The 18,357-nt window shown below is 36.8% G+C and overlaps 1 long non-coding RNA gene across 4 annotated transcripts in view; it reads left to right on the top strand.

Moving 5' to 3' along the window:
* Positions 1-18,357, top strand: part of LOC121513636 — a 75,952-nt gene that overhangs the window by 6,110 nt on the left and 51,485 nt on the right. For 2 of the 4 annotated variants that reach the window (XR_005992225.1, XR_005992228.1), the window contains 2 exons: positions 7,400-7,463; positions 7,541-8,572. This is a non-coding gene — a long non-coding RNA (uncharacterized LOC121513636). Of the gene's footprint in view, positions 1-7,399; positions 7,464-7,540; positions 8,573-18,357 lie in introns of those variants that run through there. The other 2 variants (XR_005992226.1, XR_005992227.1) reach the window with 1 other exon arrangement.

The raw sequence follows: 18,357 nt of genomic DNA, 5'->3' as shown, positions 1-18,357 counted from the left end.
ATACTTATCCCATGCAAATTGGCATGTCTGTAATTTGATTAAAATGACAAAAATGGGGAGACAGAAAGAAAATGAAGCTGGACACTCTTTGTGGCTTAGACCAGACAAAATACAAAGCTTTCAAAAGGATTTTTCTTGCAGAGAATGAGTCTGTTTATTATTTGGATTTATGTTGTGTTCAGCACCATAAAAAGGAAGGAAAATCAAGTTCTTCAGCACTTAAACCTTTACTACTTAACTAATGAAGTTGAATGACAAAGAAATGTGGCTCCAAATTCAAATTGGATTCTTTTTGTGATATAAACCCCCTACAGCTTATCAGTATTCATGTATTTAATCTCAAAAATAATTGAGGACAAGCTCTCAGTTACAGTGACAAACAGATACAAAGAATAAAATGCAAGCTAGACAAATAACAGAAATGTATAAATATACAAAACATGTTTCAAAATGCACTTGGGTAAAAGAATAACAGTCAGTGATGGAAACATCAGTCAATTGAAACACAAGATACCAGTGATTAGGAAATTCACATTTAAGGATCTAAAATGACCAAAAGAAACCACTAAATTAGAGCTGAATGATTTGGGGAAATAATCTAATTGCCATCTTTTTTTAGCCAATATTGCAATTGTAATTTAATATGCAATTATTTCTTCAGTTCCTCATCTCATGTATTTTCCAACAAAACAAGAAATAATTCATTCTATACTATAGCCAACACAATATTAGATGAAACTAGGGCTGGACAATTTTGAAAAATATGTAATTGTGATGATTTCGACTCATTTTGCAAACTGGATATGAACTGTTGTATTGAAGGTAGTGAAAATTTTAATATAATTTTCATATTTAACATGAAAAACATACAACGATTAAGAATGTGTTTTTTTGTACACAAATTTCAAAATATGCCAATAAAATGATTGCATGATATGTAATGCATAATGTCTCTGCTGCAAAAAAGTTTTAAACTGGTATTTTGTCACAATTTTCAGGTTAAAGAAATATTGCACCTTCTGCAATTTGAAAATTTCAGCATGCCGTATTGCAAATTAATCTAATTTGTAATGAATTGTCCAGCCCTACACTAAATATATTTATTTGTTAAATCAGTAACATAATACACCTACACAACAAATGCCATTGAACATGATTAGGCAAAGGCAAATCTATTTCTAAAGCACTCTTTATGCACATGGTCAAAGTCATGAAGGAAATCTAAAAATATTTAGAGGCACCACACACAAATAGTGACTTTGTTTAGGCTCACAGATCACTTTCATTTGTTCCCACCTTCATTTCCTTGGCATTTCGTCTGAATATGGCACTCCACCAAATGGCAGGAAGGATCTGAATGACCAGCTACCTTTTGAATCCTCAGCTGTCCTTTACATTTTTTACAACCAGTTGTAAACCTTTGCTCTGAGCCTGGCACCATTGAGGAGTTATTTATTAGTGTAATATATCTCTTTAAATCCACTGTCACACAAGCAGCAATGGCATGACAGGCACTGAGGAGGTTTTAAAGAGCTCCTTTTAAGCCAAACTCCTCAGAATTGAATTTTATGTTTTTAATGGCATGGGCATTAAATAGCTGAAAAAGCAGTGTCCTTCTGTTGATGAACAGCTGCCAGGATTTTTTAAAAATTTGGGGCATCTCACACTAATAAGATACTTGTTAAATGACAGCTCTATTCTGAAAACAAACTTTATCCCTGACTTTGGGGATTAAGCAGTTTTAAATTCCTAGATGTCCTTTTTTTAAAACAATAAAGCTGGAAAGAAATTACTCAGACATTTTTAATTGGTCATTGATTCTAAATTCATGTTACACCAGAAAAACTGTTAAATAGGCAGTCAGTGAGGTTATTTGTATTGTCTTAAATGCTGATTAATATCCACATATGCCCTCAAAGACCTAAACCTAAAACCTAAACTCGCTAATACACTGCCTGGCCAAATAAAAAGATGCCACCTGGATTTAACTAAGCAAATAGGTACGAGCCTCCTAGTGGATAATTACTGCATGGGCGATTATCTTTCAGCTGGCAACAAGTTATTTAACCCCAGCTGATGCAATGAGTAACTTCTCATTTCTTAAACAATGAATTTTTTTCTTCCCTAATGGCACGGGCATATTCCAAGATGACATTTCCAGGAGTCATCGGGCTCAAATTGTGAAAGAGTGGTTCAGGGAGCATGAGATTGGCCACCACAGAGTCCAGACCTTAACCCCATTGAGAATCTTTGGGATGTGCTGGAGAAGGCTTTGCGCAGTGGTCAGACTCTCCCTTCATCAATATTAAAATTAATACAACACTGGTTGGAAATAAATCTTGTGACATTGCAGAAGCATATCGAAACAATGCCACAGCGAATGCGTGCTGTAATCAAAGCTAAAGGTGGTCCAACAAAATATTAGAGTGTGTGACCTGTTTTTGGTGGCGACTTTTTTTTTTTTTTGGCCAGGCAGTGTATAAAGGGAAACCTTTACATTGTCTCTACTCACTAAACCATTTTGAAGTGGTAGATAGTAAATCTGCAAAACTATGGATTATTTCAAATATGGTATTTATGCCAAGATGCTTTTGAGTTAAGCTTCAGAATACTTTCAATAAAAGTCACACCCTAAAACTACTCTTCCATTGATCAAAGATCTTAAAAATAGCAAATTTTGACCTTTAACCTAAGTGACATCATGGCTATCAGAAGAGTTGCTAGTTGCTTTTTCTCTGTAACTATTTATATTGCTATACAAAACCGCTGTTGTCTTCTGCAGTCAGATGTTTCTAGACATTGAAGGGACTTGTTTGTTAAGGACAGCAGCATGTTGGCTCGAGTTATAAAAGTCTTCAAGGACACGTCCCTTCAAAACAAATGAATATTTTCCAGGCCTCCTGAAGGTGAGTAAGGTAATCTTTTTGCAAATGTCTTAATTATCTTTAAAGGATGCTGCAAGAAGCAAGGCTTAGTGTGATGGAGATCAACCATAAAAATGATTTGACTGATCCTAAGCCATATCTACTGTGCAATACTTGCTGCTGACCGTCATCATCCTTCTCTGGATTTTACAGGCATGCGATGCCCTTATTGCTTTCACACTAAGCACTAGTATCTCTTGAATATCTCTCGAGATTAATGAAGTACCTATATACTTACTTACCTACTACCTACCTACCTAGTACCACATTTTAATATTTGTTGGCTTGAATTTTGAAGGTTTACAAAATGGATAGGGACAACCTTTATTTATTTACTTATTGGGTTTACTGACTGCTCTTTGCAAACTGATATGACTAGCATTAGTTCATAGCTAGTTCCTTTGCAGTAGCTTGTTGCTCATAACAGCAGTGTGCTGTAGACGAAGAAGACCTTAGAACTCTATGCATAACCAATCTGATCTGAATGATTGTGTTGCAGTAGAATAAACTAGTTCAACAACTCTAGATTTCATTTTTTGCAGTGTTGATTTTGGCAGCTATTTATAATCTTAGCTTTAGTTTACTCTTTAAATGAAATGCATTTTAGTTTTAGTCACATGTAGTTATTTCTATCCTTTTTGGTTTTAGTCCAGTTGTAGTCGATGAAAACTTAAAACATTTTAGTCTAATTTTAGTCCGTAAGTCCCCACATCTTAGTCTTTACTTTTAGTACAAACATTTATTTTCTTTCCTATATCTGGTACCAAATCATGGCAGTGTGTTTTCTGCACTCTGCCAAACCTGGGGTCCCTGTTTTCTACAGCTGAGAGGCAGAATACATACAGATGCATTGTTTTTTGACAGATTTACCCACAGTGGAGAAATATCTTGGATTTTAAATGTCAGACGGAAACTAAACTACATTTTAGTCTAGCTTTAGTCATATTGTCGAGAATTAAACTCAGTTTTGTCAGTTTTTGTCATCACATGTCTATTTTTGTTAGTTTTAGTCTAGTTTTTAAAATGGAAAGAAAGGCTGTTGATGAACATTTTTAGTCAGGGTTTTAGTCGATGAAATCAACACTGATTTTTTGTAACATCAGTTTCATTTTTTGTTTGTGTGCTAGGCAATATTGTTGACAGTAAAGGCCAAAATTTCATGCTAAGGTTGAGACAGACTTTTAGGAACGAGTGCAACTGTTGTTCATAAGTTGCATCTCGCAGGGACAGGTAGTGATGTATTTGAAAATTTGTCAAAACTTTCTCCCACAACTCTGGATTTTCTTCTCGGCTGATTTTTAAGTGATTAATCTGAATCAAACAAGGCCTGAAGCAATGGAATTTCCCCTTGCAGGACTAATAAAGGAATATCTTATCATATCTTATTCAGTCATGGTAGCTTGGTCTGCCATTTGGTTTCTGTGCATTCATCCTCGGCTTGATCTTTCTCCTCTTTGATTTTTTTGGGTTGAATCTTCCACCTCAGCTTTACATTAGTCTGTCCCATCTTTTCTGATAGCGCAGCACTGAACTGAGAAAGGAAAGTTTTGACAGAAAGCCATTGTTAAAGATGATATCAGTGTTAAAGGAATCTTCTCAAAATAGGTCGATCAAATAGCAATGCAGCATTTGACCTTGGACTGTATACCAGAAGCGGACACAGATATTTGTTACATACAACATATTACAGCTGTTACACAGCTAATATGACAGATAATTTACATTTTGTCTGGTACTAGGTAAGACAAAATAAATCTTGTTTCTAGGCCCTTCCCATTAAAACAATGGTAAACAGTAATACCCAACCATTTGATTACCTTGATCTTATTATTTTATAAACTTGCCCTCAGTGAAAGCATACAGACAATGATGCAGAAAGGTGTGTGAGGATAACTCAGGAGCTCTAAAAACTTGTTAAATATTGACAATGTTTAATGTTGGATGTGAATGGCGTGTAGTTTGGTCCAGATATTCAGACTTTTCAGTTTGATCTGAACCAAAATGATAGGTGTGAAACCTCACCTGGACCAGGGTCCAAACTATGCAGTGGGACCTTGGTCTGACCAAAAGAAGTGGTCTTGGTCCAAACCAAACTGAACCACAGTCCAGTTCATGCCCAGTGTGAAAGCATTATTTTGATAGCTTTGGACCTCCGTATCAATGGTAGGAATTTATGGCATGAGAACCAGAAATTCAACAGCGAATCAAAATGAGCAGCAGAAGCACATGGGGAGAAGAGGGGATGATGTTATTAGGGTCTAAATGAAAAACACATAAATATACTTAACCTGTTGTCTGAGAGGAAGAAAGATAGAGGATACGAGAGGACAGGATAACAGTGCCACCTGAAGATAAAGAAACTGTGGCTGCATTAGGCTATGAAGGTGCACAATACTCTGTGTTAAAGTGGTACTTCCACTAATAACACCACACCTTCTCTCCTGAGTCAGCATTGCTATAGTTTACAGGATTACATACTGTTACTCAGTTTGATTTTTCTCTACCCATCTCTGCATCGTCCTCTTTCCCACTTCTTGAGCCCAGCACTGTCTCAGTAGTAAGTGGCTGCTGTCTGAGATTTTGTGAGATTTTATGCCTGTTCAATGTCAGTTTTCCCTGCCATTTCACTTGCTGATTGTTGTCAAGTTACCAAGGGGCTCTGCTCATGACGTATTATTATTGGGTCTCTGTAAGAAGGAGTACAGTCTAGGAAAGCGCTTTTTGTAAAGAGTTTTATGATTATATTCATTATTAATTGGTGCTTTATAAATGAAAATGAATAGATGTTAGAGTGAAAACAACTGGAGGGAGATTCACCTGCTGTAGGAGCTGGTTATTGATAGCTGGATCCGTGAGGTCAGCACCCGTCTGAAACTTCATCTTGAGCAAAACAGTTTTCCCCTTGGGGACTGGGCAGTCCAAGAAGTGTGGGGAAACAAAGACAGAATTAGTTTTGACTGACAGACAACAAAATGGAATAAATAAATTATGGAAAATGACAGGGTTTTTTTTTTTTTTTCACCATCTTGGCACCAAAAGGGTAGCTTTTCTGCACAGCTCAAGTCCTCCCATTGATGATGTACATTACTAAAGACACAGGACAGGGAAGCATATGCATTATTTGGCTCTCCTTCTTTCCAGTTTCTGAAGGAGCTGTTTCTGTCATCGGACCACTTCCACATTTCTCGGTACAGACCAATCCACGAGACACATCCATCCAGTACTCTGGTCATCTCTGTGTTTTCCTCAGCATTCTCAATCACAGCCAGGTCTTTGTGGTGTTTTCTGCAGTAAGCCTGGGCGTCCGTCCAATTCATGGGGGTTTTGATAAGGACATATGTTTTCCGGCCATCAGTATTTTTATCTACAACACACAACAACACAACAAAATTCAAGTAAAGCCATGTGTAGAGGAGTAGATTAAGTTTAAGATCTGGTTTCCTCAATCAGAACTAGTAACTAGACATTTAGTCAATCAAAAAAAAAAAAAAACAATTGGTTGTTAGGGTTACAAAAAACATTGCACATTATCTCGAGATCAATCTAATCTTCGAGTGCCTTTCTAGTTTATAATGAAAACAATTAAAAATACAAAATACTTAGGACATTAAATGGATGGATGAATCTACATTATGTATCTTGGTAATAAAGTTGTTTTTCTTCTATTTCTCTAACTATATGAATTAATAGTTTCCCTTGGAGATGCCTTTACCACAGTCTATTTTATTATTCATCATTACTGACACTAATGGCTGTTCCTTACCTCATTATGGATTGCACATACACTAGAATTCACCAAAGCTTCGCTAGAGACACTAAGTGTGTACTCGGACTAGGCCATCCGTACTGTGCCATATTTCTACCTTCCTAAAGCCCATTTGAGCCCCACCCCTCTCCCCCCTTTGGCCCGCACTCACACTGCTCAATACATCCAGACCTGAGCACGGATACGTCACGCACCAACGTCATCACAAGGGGCATCCACTGTTGATGAATTTATACATGTTGATGACTCGGTATACATCAGTATTGTTTTCAAGGCTGCAACAGATTTATACGATACGTGATCTGACACTGGGGTTATTTCATCTGACCTGGGATCAGTAGGCTACGTTAACTAAACAGTCAAGTACAATGAGACAAAAAATATAGATCTCTCCTTATTTCTCTAGAAAAAATACTACCATCTCTAACATGCAGCTGCTGCTGCCTGCTGTGCTCTGTGCGCTCTGAAGTGAGTCCTTTTGTTGTTACTTCACGTTACGTCACATCCCTTCACCTGTGCTCCTTTGGTTGCATTCATACCATGCCATCTTGTCCTTCCATGCCGGAGCCGGGAAGCGTGCAGCAGCCAAGCACGGGATGAATGCACTCACAGTAGTTGAAAGCACTGGACTTTAGGCTCAAATGTGCCCAGGCACGGTACGGATGGCCTAGTGTGAGAGCACCCTGATACCCTCTACTTTCTCTTCTAGGTTCTGCACTTCCTGCAATGAGACACCCTTGACTCCCAACACCTGGAGACATCACACACTCAAGGTAAAACTGTCATGATAAATTTAACACCTTTCTGATTATGCCTCACTGCCAACACTATTACCTGCTCTTCTTTCTAGATCCTTCAAATCCTTCTGACAACCATCTTTGGCACACAAGACATTTATGCTCACCAGTTTTACAAACCAGTTATACTCCACTGTACATAACTAATGGACTGTTCTGTCCCTCTCATTTGAAACATCTCAGTCAAGCACAGTTGAGATGCTGTACAACCCCTTAACAATTTTAGTACTGTTACATCCTTTAAAAATACTTACCACTCCATTGAAAATCAGCTGCACATCATTAGTTGGGCACACCTCTAGTTATATGAATTGGTTTGTACGCAGTTTTGGAGTGACTTATTAAGTCATATTTAAAATTGATCTTACCTGTGTAGCAAAGGACAGACATTTTATAATAACACTTTAGATCAGCCCATGTTCCGTCATCTCTAGCTATAACACATGTCTCTGTTCCGCCATGATTATTTGGAGCGCGTTCCATCCAGTTGTCATAACCAGTTTTACTTGGTTCAGAGGTGCTTGACCATCTCCAGGAGTTTGTTGCGTTGCTCTTTAATGTCTTCCAAGACAGCGGATCATCATTCAGTCCAATCCAAGCATTTGAGATGCCTGGTCTGTCGAGCTTGCTCATGTCTTCCTCACTTTCAATGGTGGCCAGGTCCGTATATTTTTCTCTGCAGTGACGTTGAGCTTGGGTCCAGTTCATTTTCAAATCTATGTAGTGAAACTGCCGAAAGTCATAATTGGAGGCTGTGCAAAATCCTGTGGAGTATGATGAAGAGCAGATTTGATTGTAAACATAATTTATTTTAAAATCAATTTCAATTTCTTGAGGCTTTGAGTAAATATCATTATAGGAATATGACAGAAATGTTTACATTAGAGGGAAAAACACAAATGAATGTACACATTTATTTGCCACACTTTGCCACCTCTGGTTAATCTTTGACCTCTGCCATCGACAAGGCATTTTCGTAGTGAGAACTATTGCTCAATGGATATTTCAATATATGTCGATTATTACATATTCTTGAAGCTTCTGAAAATCTTTCATCATCAGCTATTTTGAATGTTGTCTGCATAAAAGGCATTTGAGCGCCTTGAATGGCCTTTTTTATGGTGTGTGTTGAAACACATGGGTTTAGGTGCCAATTTTATTAATATGGTAAAAACAATGTATGCAAATCCTACTGCAAGTGTGGTCACTGGTCACATATGCTCATCAGCCTTTCAAATAAGTCGAAGCAGTTGTCAAGGTGATTCAGTCTCTGCAATGTTGTTTATCTTATCTCTAGAACTTATAGTCCATCAGAATATCAAATGGTATTGCACCAATTAAATGAAACCCACCTATCATTACCTCCGCCAAGGCTATGTGATCGGCTGGGTTTGTCAGTGTGTTTGTTAGTTTGTTAGCAACACAACCCAAAAAGTTATGGATGGATTTTGATGAAATTTCCAGGAAATGTCAGAAATGGCATAAGGGAGAACTGATTGGATATTGGGAGTGATCCGGATCACCGTCTGGATCCAGGAATTTTTGAAAGGATTCTTTACAATTGGGAGATAGGGTTAATGGCAGAGGTCTGCGCTCTCTGAGTGCTTTTCTAGTTTTATATCTCTTTTTGATGATGATGTCCTTCTATTTTTTTCTAGATGTAACAAGTTCTCTTCCTCAGATCCTTGCTATATTTGAGGAGTTTAGTTTCCTCTGCAGTTATAAGATTAATTGGACAAAGTCCAAATTACTACCGTTAAATCATACTGTTAGAGATGAATATGCTCAATTTACTATCCAGCAGTTTCTCACTTTAAGTATTTAGGAATACATATATATCCATATCTTAGTAAAACTGTCTCTAAGAACTACACAGATACTTTGAATATGATCAAACAGGACTTGGATAGATGGCAGAATTGACCAGTTTTTTTCTCTGGTAGAATTTCTCTCATCAAAATGAATGTACTGGCTGGATAAATTTTTGTAGTTATATAATTCCTTTATGTCTTCCTCCAATGTACTGTGAAAAGATACATAGTATTATTGTGAAATTTTAATGAAAAGTCAGACGCCCTAAATTAAAATTTGCTAATTTACTAAGGAAAGAAGGATTTATGGGGGTCTTTCTGTACCTGACTTTAAGTTATACTTCCAAGCTCTTACCCTTCGTCCAATTATGTGTTGGTTTGAAGACAATCTTTCCACTCTATGGATAAATATTGAGAGAGATTTGGTGGCTCCAGCTTCTCTAAAAGACATCCTATTTGCACACTGCTCAATTAAACATGCAGGATTAAGTATGGTCCAATAATAAGTTATGCAATTGAAAATGTTAAGAAAATTGAAGAGATGTATAAATGGAAGTCTCAATGGCACGCCAACACACCATTGTTTCATAATAGCCTATTAAAATCTGGTGGAAAACATTTTGTTTCACAACAGTGGTACAATCTGGTGGTTCACTGTTTAGAGGATATTATGAACAGTTTAGGATTAAGAACTTTTCATGGACTTAATGGAAACATGTAAATTGCCACCCAGTACTTTTTCTGTTTTTACGTTTTTGTTCATTCAGCTATACGTGCTGCTGACATTTGTACTAATAATGATTTTAGAAACTTTCAGGGCTTTCTGACGGACACGTTTTTATGATTTATAGCACGCTTTTAGATCAAACACAGTCTTCCTTAGTAGTTGCATCAAAATGGAACAGAGACTGCCCTGAATCATCAATCAGCTGGGTTAAAGTTTGGCAAAATACATCTTGTGTATCGCAACATCCAAATTATAAACTAACAAATGCATACTTAATCTGTCAGACTCATTTAACACCCGTACAGCGTTTTAGGATGAGCATTGATCAGTCTCCAGGTTGTTCTCTGTGTGATTTAAACCAAGTGGGGACATTTCTACATGTTACGTGGGAGTTTCCTCCGGTTTGAAAATTCTGGGACCAAATAGCTGAGCTTCTTTCTAAACCATTTGGAGTTACAGTTTTTTGTTCTCTTGAATTCATGCTTTTCAATGATGATTCCGGGCATAATCTTAACCAAACACAAAGGTTGTTGTAGCTATCAGCATGCACTGCAGCTAAAATGATGTTAGCAGTTAGGTCTTGGACATGGTCTTGACTGTGTCTGCATTCCTAAATACATTGTTTGCTGCCATGTGATTGGCTGATTAGACATTTACTTATAAATGGGATGTGTAAAAATGACTAGAGATTTCTAGTTAGCAGATTGTAGTTAGCATTGATTTTCTGGAACTTTCCATCTGAACTCTGTGGTCTAAGTCCTGCAACTTCTGAGAGCTTCTGTACATTCTCAGGCCTATGTATTTCACAGAAGATATTCAAAGAAATATTATTGACAGGTCTGTGTCTTACAAACTGAGGGACAAGGGGAAACAATCAACTCAGAATGATTTAAAGAACTAAAACACTTACCAAATACAGATAACAGCAAAAGCAATCTGTAATCCATTTCTGATATGACTGAAAGAGCAAAAACATAAATCACACTTGATGAGTTAGGAAATTGAAATATTCTGGTGCCAGATGTAATTGCAGGTTCTGTACTACTCCTCTGAAGTTGTATAGATTCCAACCATACAATTTAAAGCATTTTAAACAAGGTATTGTTTAAAAAGTGAATTTTTTTACTTGACTGTCTAAAAACTAGATTTTTATTTCAGAAAGTTGTTTGTCAAAGCAACTTTTTTCTTTAAAGCATTATTAAATTGAAAATGTCAAAGCTTGATAAGAGAGACACTGTATAATCAAACAATAACGTTTTTAAAGAGGGAGTTAGATTAAGGTTTACTCACATGTTATTTCAGTCCAAATCAAGGTTTTATAATTTAAAAATCAACCAAACTCATGATGGCTCTTTCCCTCAGGTACTTCTTTACCACTGACGGCAATTCTCCAAGAGTTTTACTGATGTAGCCTGCTGGGCTTTCACATATTTCAATATCCAAATGAGCAACTTGACAAAGGACACCTTGACTTCTCAAATGTGTTAATGTGTGCCTCGGCAAAGTTTTAGACTTTCAGTGCTTGGATAACACTAACATGATGTCACCCACTGGTTTCTTGAGTACCTTGTATAACATTTGAATTTGGCATTTTGCTGCAGCAGTGGTTATTTTTCGTGAGTTTATCTGTAGTTGCAGCTTTCATGAATGATACCTTTATAGTATTAAGTAGGGCTGTCAATAGATTAAAATTTTTAATCGTGATTAATCTCACAAATTTCATAATTAACTTGAGATTAATGGCAAATTAATCACACTTTTTTTGTCTGTTCTAAATGTACCTTACAGGACTGTTTCTCAAGATTCAAATACCCCTACCAATACAAGTGGAATAAAATGCTTTCTTTGTGCAAATGTTTGTTCATGTCAACAACCCAAAACTACAACAGATAATGTCCAGAAAATTCTCTAGTCTAAGCTCAAAGATACTGAATGCTCCAAAAATATGCTAAGGGCATCACATGGTAAACTAAAGCTCAACAAGGACAACAGATAGAGATACAGACCTTATTTCAACATTACTGAATAATACCACAATAGTGTCCAACTTTAGACTTCTAGAAGTTAACTCCTCTTTCTCAGCAGCTTAACACAGAACAACAGATGTAATCATCACACATGGACATAAAGAACATGGCCAGTCAGGTTTAACTCACTTAAAGATCATTCCTGGGTCCTTCACACTAAAGCAGAGAATTTCAACCTCATATGGGGGAAATAAAGGTTCACAGAAACATCCCTTTACACCAGGAGGACTCACAACAGGATAACACAAAAAAGAGAGACTAAATACAGTCAGAGAATTACACTACAGATCACAGGGAGAAGTCAAGTCTCCTCTGAGAGCTCACTAGTAAGGCACAGACACATTTAATGGTGATTCACCATTCTGTTGTGAGTAAGGTGGACATATCTGCCCTGCTCAAGAGAAAAAGCAAGTAATTACTGAAAAAAAGTCTGCTTTTATTTATCATATTTTTACTTTCAAACTAAAAAAATGCCCAAATGTAAAATAAATGCTGACAGCAAGAAATTACTGTCTTCAGTCCAGTAGATTTACTGGAATAATAATAAACACACATGTGAAACTACTTTTCAAAACTCATGAACACACAAAGTAAAAGCAGTCTCAGTTGAGAACTTTTAAGGTGCAGTAAGAGGACTTTACCATCTTTTCATTCTTCAGATCATAGAAGAGCTACAGTTTTAATCTAAAACCTTTTTTTCTTCCTAAATGAAGGAGACCCATAGTCTAATAATGATTTTTAGCTTATATTATGATACTCTACAGAGCTCATTCACTGCTTCACTCTCAGGCTCACCTGTAACACCTCTGCTCCCCTGTCACACACCAGCCTCTGCTGTTCTGTCTTCTCCTCCTCCTCATGATGTAGCTGTACATTCACCATGCACCAGACCGTCTCCTATAGGGACTGCAGTCTTTGACACTTTTGCAGCATCTGGATTGACTGTTTTTTTTGTTGTTGTTGTTGTTGTTTTTTAATTTGGCGTTTATTTACAGTTCCAGTCAATTGTTTTGGTAAGTTTGTTTTTTTTTTCTGAATACTTTCACTTTCAAGCAGGAGCTGCATGGGGATGGGGGAGGGGGTAAACCTTAGTGAATGGACCAGTCAAAAGTCAATAAAAAGGGTCAGCGCAGCTGTAGAACCGGTTCATAGCAGATATAAATAAATGAATGAATCATGCTGGCCCAAAAGTGCGTAGACACACCGGGAAATGCCCGGTATGCCAGATAGTGAGTCCATCCCTGATTGCAGAGTTATCTGAGCGTCTCTGTTGTAAACAAATCCAGCATGGTGAAGGGGGTGGCTCTATGCATTAGCCGTGTGCATGGCCAGCGAGTGGTATGGGCTTTTTAAGACACTATGAACTCCTGGTAACTCAGTTCATGTTGACGGTAGAAGCAGATAATTTCAGTTTTATCTGACATGATCTGAAAGCTGAACCTGACATTTAGAAGCCTCTGTCCTGTATCAATTTCTGCTTGCTTGTACCGCATCATGACGGCATCATTAAAAGTAATTTGAATTAACGCGATATTAATGCGTTAACTTTGACAACCCTAGTATAAAGTTATTAATTATTCTTAATAATGCAATATGATTAGTGTGAAGCTGTTGTTTGAAATGAAAGACAACAATACTTAGAAATACATGGGCCGAATGTTGACATAAATGAAAACATACATTTTGAAATTAAAACCCTCAAATCATTCAGAACTTACAACCCAAATCAGAGTTCCTGTGGATTCCTGAAAAGCCTCAAAAAGTAAAAAGAAGGACTTGAAATGTATGACAATAAAGTCTTTAAAATTGCCTTGAAATTTAAATTGCACCTGGACCAAGACGTGTTTTCGTCTTGTCCACTGCATTTACTTGTTTACATATATATTCTGAAAAAGGTCTGAAAAAGCATTATATCTTATATAATAATAATAATAATCAGATATCTTGATATTGTAATACATGCATTGGCAGCTCGCCCATTTGTGTAATACCCCTGAAAGGTAATTATCCCTCAATTTTAGCTGCAGTCTTGTTTGATATATCGGCAGATTTAAGGGCATTAGATGTGCAAAAACCTTGTTTTTAAAGGCTCAAATGGTGCACTGAAATAGTGCATTCAGGTTTAATTGGCATCTTCATCATTGAAATTAAACTTATTGTGAGACAACAGAATAAAAGCACAGATGTGGAACATTCGTATTAAGTTAGAAAGTAAAGACCCAACAACAAGTAGATGTCTGACCATTGTTAATCCAGTAAACCACAGAGTTTGAACTGAACAGAACCTTCATTGTGTTTTTACACGAGGGAAACTGTGGCAGAGCATTAGACTTAGAATTATTGTAACATACAGCAAAAAAATTAACCTGACATGCCAGATGGGAAACCTTGGATACACCGCATTTGGGAAAGGGCAGAGCCTTTGAAATAAACCTCAGAGGGTGATTGGATGAACGTTCTGTTTGTCACATCTTTACGGGCCAATCAGAGCAACAAAACACGTGACGTCATCGCTGCTACAGAAGTGTGCGTGCACAGCTACTGAGGAATAAACTGCATGGTGACTATAGACATGTCAGTACACAACTTTTGTCGTTTTTGAAAAGAAAACAACTCACTGCTGTTCTTTGTTCTTCTTTTAATGAAGAAATGTCAAGTTCTGATAAAACTGATGCTTTAGCAGCATTCACGGTAAGGTCTTCCGCCACAACGGTACCGGCCTCTTGTTGCTGCTTGCTTACATCATGACTCTACCGCGCCCAAAAGTACTTCCCCCTTCACTGATTGATCCTGTCACTTCAACAAGACAAAGATAATAATGATACAAAACATGAAATTCATTTTGTTTCTGTAGCCAACTCCAGTTCTTATTCAATAGCTTATTAATATGAAATGTACACTTGACTTGACCCGACATTAGAGCAGCAAAAATAACTCTGAAGAAATATTGATTTGGAATAGTTTATGAAGATACGTATACTAGCAAATGGACAGCTATCAAAACATCGCTGGGAATGAATAGAATAAATCAAGGAATATGAGAAAAATTGGGATTGATAAGAATCCTAAATAATCTACTCCAAAGGACGCCTACCTGACGAGGGAAATAGTGCCAGAGAGGAAACAGTGGAGAGACAAGATGCTGGGAGAAGAACTAGAAAGGATGAAATGAGGAAGGTTGTGATCTGATCTGAACTGTCATGGATACATTCTGTATGATACCTGATAGAATTGTTTTGTCAAAGCAATAAAAATGTATCAAATATAATCATGCATTTCCCTGTTTAATGTGGTTATCAGCCATTTAAGGACTAATCTGACTGTTTCAGGAAACAGTTGTGTCACTTTGGTATTAGCTATAGCTTTTGCAACTGTTTCCTTTGTAGTTTTAAGTTCTTAACTCCTTGGAATTCCGGGTAGATTTATTCAAAAAATCCTATCCAAGAATCCCCAAATTAAATTGAGTGCTGTGCCCGCCAAGCTATAAGCCTAGGGGAAACACTGGCATTTTATAGAGACCGTAGAAGAGTAGGGATGGATACTGAATTTGGTATTTTTATAGGCACCGACCGAATTCCATCGGTACTAACGAGTACTGATTCACGTAAAATCAAACGGTACCATGTTTCAGTACCTGAACCCATCCTTGTGACTGCAAGACAGTGGAAGAGTAGTCAATTTTCCATGCCGGATGCGATCGCAGCATTGCACGCACGTGAGTAATGACGTCAGTAGCAGCTCACTGAATCAACAAAACAAGCATGGCTGACTGGCTCCCGCTGTTTCCTGCTCGTTCACCTCCCTCCCTCTTGCTCTCTTGTAGTGAATCCTCACTTTAAACACCGTGATTTGTACGTTTATCATGTGAACATCAACCATGGAAACATACTAGATTAAGGGATACTTTTGTTCGCTCAGGCACCTAACAAACACTGAATTAAGGCTCAGTGCTGACTGCCTAGTGTGACCGCGTCCTACAAGTTACTCTCCATCTCTCTAACTTGGCGCAGCTGGCGTGTACAAAGTACTCTGTCAGGATGGATTCAGAGTGATTTTGAAGGAGTGACAGAGCCACAGGCTCGTCCTTGCTGCTTATTTCATCGCAGAATGAATCAATTTGCCACTTTCTGTTAACTTTTTGCAGTATACAAATATGATGTAACGGCCCCTGTGTGTGACGTTTATGCCTCTGCGTGGAAGGTCACATGACTGATGAGTGTGGAGCAGACTCTGCTCCTAGCAGGGAAAGATGATGTCTTAGTTTTGTTGGAAAAAGAACTGCATAAGGAAAGGAGATGAGCAGTACATGTAGTTCATGCTAGAGGAAGGAGTTTGTTTACTTTCATTTGTAATACTTTCAAAATTGTATTACTTTAATTATTTAGTTAGTTATTTTGACTCCATACTCTATTGTTCATTTGTTTTAAACTTATTCTCCTTCCATGGACCCCAACACACATTTTTCCAAGAGGGGAAATTAGAGGAGTGGGAGGTAGTGGGCTGGGTTTTCATTTGTGCAATATAAAGAAAAAACACTGGGTAGTTATAGTAGTTTAGGTTTTCCATGTTGGAATAATTTTTAAAAAACACTTTTTTTGAACACTGGTGTTTGATAGTGTATTGGTATTGAAAATTCATAAGTTTTGAGGTTATATAACATTTATTAATGCATATTATTCAGGACGTCTGTGTTTCTAATTGACCATGTCTGTAATTTGCAGATTAAAAATTCAAGGGCAAATTACCTACTATATTTAAGCACACACAGAGATCCATAGTTAATACCTATCCAGTGCAAATTGGCATCTCTGTAATTTAATTTAAATGGCAAAAATGGGGAAACAGTAAGAAAATGGAGCTGTACGCTCTTTGTGGCTTAGACCAGACAAAATACAAAGCTTTCAAAAGGATTTTTCTTGCAGAGAATGAGTCTGTTTATTATTTGGATTTATGTTGTGTTCAGCACCATAAAAAAATACAAGATAATGTTTTTACTAACAGAGAGGAAATCAAGTTCTTCAGCACTTGATCCTTTACTACTTAACTTCTAAAGATGAATGACAAAGAAATGTGGCTCCAAATTCAAATTGGATTCTTTTTGTGATATAAACCCCCTATAGCTTATCATTATTCATGTATTTAGACTCAAAAATCATTGAGGACAAGCTCTCAGTTACAATGACAAACAGGTACAAAGAATAAAATGCAAAATCGACAGATGATAGAAATGTATAAATATACAAAACACATTTTAAAATGGAGTTAGTTAAAAGAATTACAGTCAGTGATGGAAGCATCATTCAGTTGAAACAGGAGATACCAGTGGTTAAGAAGTGAACATTTTAAGGATCTAAAATGACCAAAAGAAACCACTAAATTAGAGCTGAATAATTAGGGAAAATAATCTGATTGAGATTTTTTTTAACCAATATTGCAATTGTAAATTAAAATGCAATTATTTCTTCAGTTCCTCATCTCATGTATTTTCCAACAAAACAAGCAATAATTCATTCTATACTATAGCCAACACAATATCAGATGAAACTAGGGCTGGACAATTTTGAAAAAATATCTAATTGTGACGATTTGGACTCATTTTGCAAATTGGATATGAACTGTTGTATTGACGGTAGCAATAATTTTAATATAATTTTCATATTTAACAAGAAAAACATACAACAATTAAGAACAATTGTTTTCCTTTTTTTGTACAGTATTCTTAAAATATGCCATTGGAATGATTGCATGATATGTAATGCATAATGTCTCTGCTGCAGAAAAGTTTTAAACTGGTATTTTGCCACAAATTTCAGGTTAAAGAAATATTGCACCTTCTGTGGTTTGAAAATTGCAGCATGCCATATTGCGATTTAATCTAATTTGTAATGAATTGTCCAGCCCTACACTAAATATATTTATTTGTTAAATCAGTAACATAATACATCTACACAACAAATGCCATTGAACATAATTAGGCAATGACAAATCTATTTCTAAAGCACTCTTTATGCACATGGTCAAAGTCATGAAGGAAATCTAAAAATATTTAGAGGCACCACACACAAGTAGTGACTTTGTTTAGGCTCACAGATCACTTTCAGTTGTTCTCACCTTCTCACCTGGTCTGAGCCTGGCACCATTGAGGAGTTATTCATTAGTGTAATATAGGCTAGCTCTTTAAATCCACTGTCCCACAAGCAGCAATGGTATGACAGACACTGAGGAGGTTTTAAAGAGCTCCTTTTAAGTCAGACTCCTCTGAATTGAATTTTTTTGTTTTAATGACATGAGCATTAAGTACCTAA

The sequence above is a fragment of the Cheilinus undulatus genome, linkage group 8 (genome assembly GCF_018320785.1).
Source record: "Cheilinus undulatus linkage group 8, ASM1832078v1, whole genome shotgun sequence".
NCBI classification, from domain to species: Eukaryota; Metazoa; Chordata; class Actinopteri; order Labriformes; family Labridae; genus Cheilinus; species Cheilinus undulatus.
Note: the sequence above shows the minus strand (reverse complement) of the source record. Positions and strands in the feature narration are given on the sequence as shown.